Source organism: Tupaia chinensis, unplaced genomic scaffold, assembly GCF_000334495.1.
Source record: "Tupaia chinensis unplaced genomic scaffold, TupChi_1.0 Scaffold000046_3, whole genome shotgun sequence".
Classification (NCBI taxonomy): Eukaryota; Metazoa; Chordata; class Mammalia; order Scandentia; family Tupaiidae; genus Tupaia; species Tupaia belangeri.
This window is the reverse complement of record NW_006159504.1, coordinates 3,146,287-3,153,725: the sequence shown is the minus strand read 5'-3', so window position 1 is coordinate 3,153,725 and position 7,439 is coordinate 3,146,287. Positions and strand designations below refer to the sequence as shown.

General features: G+C 41.1%; 1 protein-coding gene across 1 annotated transcript in view; it reads right to left on the bottom strand.

Moving 5' to 3' along the window:
* The window catches only part of LOC102489146 (short-chain dehydrogenase/reductase family 16C member 6), a 33,384-nt gene that overhangs the window by 25,401 nt on the left and 544 nt on the right, over nt 1-7,439 (bottom strand). The window lies entirely within an intron of this gene.

The window sequence follows — 7,439 nt, the reverse complement described above, 5'->3', positions numbered from 1 at the left end:
GATCAGAGCCTCTGCCTCAGAAGAAACTCTGTTTCCAATGTGAGTAGCCCGGGCACTGAACAATGCCCATGGCTGGCATCCTCATGTCCTCCAGTGGGGCCTTGTCCCTAATGTGGATTTGGCAACTAGAGACGGACACAATGCACTGAGCTCTGAAGGGAGCTCTGGACTTCTGCAGTCTTTTCTGGCCTTTGAAAGTGAGGACTGATGGGGCCCGAGACCCCCAACGGTTCCCCTTGGACAACTTCACTGGACAAGCCTCAGGTAACCCTTAAAGTGACTAAGATTAATTTCTGTCTAAATCAGAGGTTAAGGTTGTTTCCAAAAGTACATTCATTTAAAAAAATAAGAAAAATAGTAACAAACAGGTTGGCTGACCATGTGACGAGAGAGAATGATAAGACCTAGCCAGAAGGGAGATATCTCTATCAGCAACTAAAAATTCTTGTAGCCACCCCAGATTCTTTCTGTCCTTGCCCTCCTTAACTCTAGGAAAAAAATAGTAGCAGTAGGCAACTAGACAACCCAAAAAAATGATTGCTGTTACCAGATTGATAGACCAATAGTCCCTGAGGCCCTTGCACAAGTCTTTATAGATCAGGTACACCAGATTACCTACTTAGAAAAAAAAACAAAAACAAAACTTGATAAGCTGGTTAAGAGAAAAATACTTTGTGCCTAGTCTAGATAGCCTTATCAATGGTGTTGTTGCAAAATGTGTTTCTAGTAATAAAGGTTAAAAAGAAATGTTTTTATACAGAAAGAATTTTGTATTGTGAGTTTTTGTCTGAAAATAGAATGGCTATATCAGAAGTGGAAAAAAAAACAGGACAGAAACTAGAAGATATAAAACATGTTGAATGTTTGAGTTGTGTTACAAAAGTCTAAGAAAGAGTTGTAAGAATTGATCAAGTCAGTGTTCTGGAGCTGGTTGTGCTATCTTTAAATGCTATATACAGTGAAACAACTAAAAGAGAGGAGCCCCTCCAACTAGTCTAGATGGGACCTCACATAGTTATAAAGTGAGCCTGTGAGTCTGTCACACCAAAGCCAAGAAGACTGCTTCCACGGAGACTGCTTCCACGGACTCACCAGAACCTTGGTCCATAAAGATGGGCCAAGAGGGTCCTTTATGATGGTGCTTCAGAGACCAGAGAGCGAAAGCCCTGCTCTAGTCACTCCAGGGGCTGACTGCAAGTCGGACATTGTCAAGAGTGTGGCTCAGCAGCTCCATGACCAGATGGTTGGAGAAAGGACAGGCTGCTGCTTACTCATGAGATGGATAAAGGCCTTTAAATATTGGATGCTAGTTGCCTCTGGACCTAGAGCCCAGTATACCAGGTACTGCACTATCAAGGTGACTCTCCTTAACAGATATTTAAAGAGACTCAAAGAAAAAAATGACATGATTTCTATTTTCTGAGAATTTTTGTTATTTCCATAAGTACCTAACCAAGTGTTGTCCTGCTTCTGTAAACTGCTTGCATTGTCTCGAAAAGTGTTGTGTCTTAGTCTCCCTGTAAGTGGTTGAACCTGGTGACTGCATACCATGAACACTGGTCCAGGCCATCCGACCAGACACTCCCCTACGTGAGCAACTGCTCCCAGCAACTAGAGACCATAGAATCAGCCTATCCCTTACTGGGTCCATATAGAGCTCAGTAATAGGGGTCCATGATTCACTCCACAATGTACTTGGGAAAGGGGGAAATGAACAGCTAGAGTGACTCCATTTTGTTAAACCCACCTTGCTGAGAATGGGCGCCATTTCAAGGAGGTGAACCGATCACATAGGAGAAGATCCTAAGACCATCACCCCACCAGGGCTGGCCAATGATAAGAAACAAAGGAAATACCAGAGACCTGAAGTAACTTTCTTGCCAATCAGTAAAAGACAACTATGTTTCTTGAAATCTACAGCCAATGTGTAGCCACCGGAGTTCATTCCTCAGCGCCCCTCGACCTCCCCCGCAATGGCCAAATAAAAACCCAGCCCAACTAACACTGGGGCTCTCCACTCTGACTTGCTATGCTTCTAAGACTGGGACTCCTGGCTCGAGCCCGATTAAAAGCGCCCCTTGTGTGTTTACATCGGAATCAGCTCCTTGGTTGTCTCTTGGCAATTTTGTGACCAGGGTACAACATAATCATTAATATTTATGTGTGTGTGTGCGCACATGTGTATTTGTGTACACACACACTTATGAGATTTGTTTGTTACAGAATAATCATTTTGGATAGACAGAGTAGTACATTTGGTAAAAAGAGCTTTTGTGTGTGCAATCAAGTGAGTGACTCACTATTAATCCTTTTAGGAGCTGTGAGCCTTTGGCAAGTGCCTGGCAAGAACACATTCCAGACATGGATGTGTGTGATCACTGAGCATAGACTGCTATGAGTTTGGGCACCTCTGTCTGAAGGTCCACTTCAAATCTACTATCCGTAACTGAAATTTCTCCAGGTTCCACAGCTGAGCCCCTGCCATGGTGTCTCCTCAGTCCTGGCTGTACCAGTAATTTCCTTCATCCTTTCCACCTGAATTATCCATCTCCTGTTGGCATAACCTACAACATACCACAAGCCTGCTCAGAGAACAGCTTTGATAAAGTTGAACTAGGGGCAAAGTGCAAAGCGTCTTTAAACAATGATTTGAAGACATTTTTCTATTTCTTTTGCTCTGAATTAGATCTTTTGGGTGCCATGACAGTCTGTTTTGCTGTTTTCAAGTAGGAAATGTTGACTGCCCAGATTTGGTTCTCTAATTCCTGCTCAGATAACAAATATCTGGTCCTGACAGATAACGCTGTGTGGAGAGATTAGCTAACTGTCGTTGTGATGCAGTAGAGGGAATAAGCCACGAAAGGAAGAGTTAATATTACTGAGCTGACATTGGCAGAGACATTAGACTCTATTAGCTTGGTGAGAAGCAAAACAGAGAAAAACATCCATGAGAGGCCAACTTTTTATTTTATTTTTTGAGCTATTTTTGCTATAGGGTGTGTGAGTTCACCAGAGAGACAGAGAGGGACAGAGAGACAGAAAGCGAGAAATGACCCCAGGGGGATAGCCATGCTGCAATCCCTTCTTTCCATTCTCCTCTCAGGATTTTGGGCATGAATGCACACATGAATTTCAAGCGTCTGGGTCTGGGACTTGAGTTATGGTTGACCATGTAAGAATCCAGTGCTTTAACCACTACACCACCTGCTGACCGCCAAGAGACTAACTTTTAAAGGACAGAGCCAGCAGGTGGTGTAGTGGTTAAGGCAACTGGCTCCCATAGGCCCTACTGTGCAGGTCAATTCCCAACAATAGAGACTTGAAAGACATACATGGTGCATGTGTGAACATGCTCCAAATAACTAGGGGAGAATTGAGAAGAAGGGATTGTGGCATGGCCATTCCCCTGGGGAGTGATTTCTCACTCGCCCTGTCTCTTTCTGTCTCTCTCCAGTGAGTACTTGCACCCTATAGCAAAAATCTAAATACATACATGCATATACCAGATATAAAAAAAAAAAAAAAAAAATCAAAATCAAAAGAAGGAAGAACATTGTTGGCTTAGTGAGAAATTTAATATGAGCTTGCCCTTAATCTTAGACCAAGGAGGGGAGTACATAGAACTGAGGAGGAAGTGGGATCTTTGCTGGGTATTCCCAAATGCTTAAGAAAAATCCACGGTTGCTGTCATCCTAAGAAGAAGCCCTTTGCCTTAGAGACTCTCGAGGCAAGAGATGCTTTACCTGAATCGTGAGATCTAATGTTCGTTGTAACTCTAAGTAGGCTTAAGTAGGCAACATCATTTTTGTTCACAGATAAAAAAACAAATTCTGAGAAATTAAGATCTTGCCCCAAGACTCATAGCTTCTAAGAGGATTAACAGTGAATCATTCAATTTGGATTCACACAAAAGCTCTTTTTACCAAATATTTGGATGCACACACAAAAGCTCTTTTACCAAATGTACTACTCTGTCTAACCAAAATGATTATTTCTGTAACAAAAAAAAATCATAAATGTTTATGTACACAAATATACATTCACACACATAAATACTAATTACTGATTAGACCTGACTACTTGGGAATAAATTATTAACCTGGTTATTCTAATAATAATGCTACACTCGTATGAATATTGGCTTTCTATGTTAGGAAGAGAATATTATCTCAATCCTATTTGGGAAAGTTAATTACCATGCCCCTTTAAAATGCTACCATTGCTATTCAATTTTATCACAGATTTCTTTTTTTTTCTTTTTTTTTTTTTGAGAGAGATTTTTACTTTATGGCACATGTGCCCCCCCCAGAGACAGAAAGCGAGAAATCACCCCCTCAGGGTGGATGGCCATGCTGCAATCCTCTCTCCTTCATTCTCTCAGGATTTTGGGCATGCACACATGCGTGCCTGGTGTGTTTCAAGACTTCAGGTTCTGGGACTTGAACTGTGGTTGAACATGTGGGAGTCCAGTAATACAAGCATTATGTCATCTGCTAGTCCCAATTTTCTCACAGATTTTTAAGATTTTGGTAATGACTGTGGTTTGTTGAAATTCTTGTAGCTAAGTCTGGCATTAATATTTGGATTTATTGGAGGCAGGTAATTGAAGGTAACCAAAAAAGTAGTTAAAACAGTTGGCTTAGAAAAATTCTATTTATATTTTCCTTCTGTTGACAAAAGAAAAAAAAATTTAGAGAGTTTTTTTTTTTTTTTTTTTGTTATAAGGTACATGTGCTTGCCAGAAAGACAGAGAGAGACAGAGAGACAGAAAGTGAGAAATCACCCTCCAGTGGGGATGGCCATACTGCAATCCCTTCTCCTCTAGTCTCCTCTTGGGATCTTCATGGCATGCATGAATTTAAGCCACTGGGTCCAGGACTCGAATTGTGGTCAGCTACATGGGAGTCCAGCGACCTAGCCATTATGCCAACTGCTGGTCCCTAGACAGAAGGAAAGTTTAAGATATATTCCAATGGCAAAAGATGATTTGGCCTGGTTTCTTACTAGATAGGAAGAAAATTTTAACGAAGAAGAAACGATTTGTTGTGGGGTAAGAGATTGAATGATTATATTATTTAAAACATTTAAAAAAAATAAATATTTCTTTCTTTCTTGAGAGAGAGAGAGAATAAGAAAAACAGGGGCCCCCAAGATAGTCTTCTCACACCACAATCCTGTGTCCATCTTTCTGGCCAGCCAGAATCTTAGGCATACCTACTGGTGCTCCTGGTGTTTTTAGGCTGGCCCAGCATCTGAATCTTGGGCTTTCCCCTGTGGCTCCAGTATCGTGCAATGTCACCCCACTGCCTGTGCCATAGATTACAGTACTTTATGTCAAAGAAAAAGGATTATGAAGGGTTCTTTTTACTGGCATACATACATACTTGGTGGGTGCAACATGGGCTTTGATGCTACGTGACAGGGTCACAGCTCAACTTGCTTACTTCTCTGATCTGATAAATTCCTTAAATTCTCTCTGCCTCTGTTTCTTCAGGAACAACATGGATACATGGTAAGTACCTACTTCATTGTGAAGATTGTATATGATAATGCTTCAGGAGAAAAGACGTTTTCAGGTATCCTGATCTGGCTAGTGGTATCAGCCTGGAGCCCTTGATAGGCTGCTTCCATGAACTCACTCCAAACAAAATTACGTGTGTACTGTTCCTGTCATATTTTATCCACTTCTGCAAAATGAGGGCTCATTTTGATTCTACTTGCTCTCTACTAAAGTATACTTAGGGTTCTATAATGTGTGTAACTCTTCCCATGAGCTGGTGGTGAATTACAAAGAACAAATCCTGGGGAGGGGGAGTCCCAAAACAAAGGAGGTAATGGAAAATGAAGGAGAAGAGTGGACAGTGATTGAAGAGGTGTCAGAGAGTAATGATTCAATACATAAAAATAAATGAATCAATAAGTAAATTTCAAAGAAAGCTTAGATTGCTAATAGGAGGGAAAGTTCCTCACAAAATGTTACCACACCATATGCATGTTTGGATCATAGTGTGGTAGAGAAGAGAGCTGACTTTGGCTCCAGAGAGCCTGGTTGAAACCTTGGCTGCACCAATCACTAGTTTTGTGATCTTGGGTAAGTAGCACATTCACCCTGCTCTTCAATTTCCTCACTTGTAAAGAGAGATGATGATAATGATAGACAAGGAAAAGAGTGTTTTGTATTGATTAAAGGAGCTATTATGTGTATAAAGTGCTTAGAATAGGCTAGCAGATGGTGTGGTGTTTAATGTGTTGGAACTCCCACACGACCAGTTGTGGTTCGAGTCCTGGAACTGGTGGCTTGCTTTCTGACTTTCTCTCTCTTTCTCTCTCTCCTTCTCTGTCTCTCTCTCTCCCTTTCTCTGTCTCTCTCACCCCTCTCTTTCTCTCTCCCTCTCTATCTCTCTCTCTCCCTCTCTGTCCCTCTGGTGAGCACACAAGGCCTGTAGCAAAATAAAAAGTTTATTATAAATAAAATTAAATAAATAATTCTTTTAAAAAATAAAGTGCATAGAGTAATAATTATTTTTAAATAGGGCTTTTTTGGGGGTGTCTTGATCCAGTTTTGAGGTGTTGGCTAGAGGCTGGGGAGGTTTTCTCGAGTAGCTGATTAAATGGACATGTCCAACTACTTTCTCTGATTTAGCGTTCACACTCTCGGCTATTATGTATCCACTAGGTCACCCCAGGGCCAGGAACCTGGCAACCAGGAACAGCCTATATGTCCCAGAGCCCCTTGAAATGGTGGTAATTAGCCAATTGTAGGCCTTCTTTTTGTGCTTTCTTTCTTTAACACAGTAAAGGCACTTGATCACCATCCTCCTCTTCCTCTGCCTCAGATTGAACCTGGTGCTTCCCTTAGTGATCTGCATGCTCTGTTGCATTCTTCGTAGAGGCCATAGTGTAACAGAATTGTAAAACTCAATCCTGTTTCTCTCTTGATCTATGTCTGGCCTCATCCCACCTTGCCCAAGGTAATATGGTTAAAACACTACTCAGTTTACCCACTGTTGTTTGAGTACATGGTAACTACACAATAAATGGTAGCTATTATTATTAGAATTTCAATGTTTAGTGTGATGTTAGAACAAATATCACTAGCTTAAGTCTTTGAGGAAATGCAGTCTAAAGCTATGCTAACTTCTACATACTATTCCAGAATCTTTATCCCCTAGGTTCATTATGAAAATGGATTTGCATTAGACTCATACAACTTAAAAAGTTAAGTTAAAGCTGGATATGATCTTGAAGATCTCTTGGTTTAAACTTTTCATTTTTCAGATAAAGTGGTGTGAAGATAGAGAGGGCAAGTAACTTAGTAAAAAATTGCACAATCAATGAGCAGCTAAGCCAGGACCAGGCCCAGTTCTTAATGACTCTTGATGGGCACTGAATCACCAAGATAAAACAATGGTGCAACAGTGGGCTTGGAGACCTGCTGA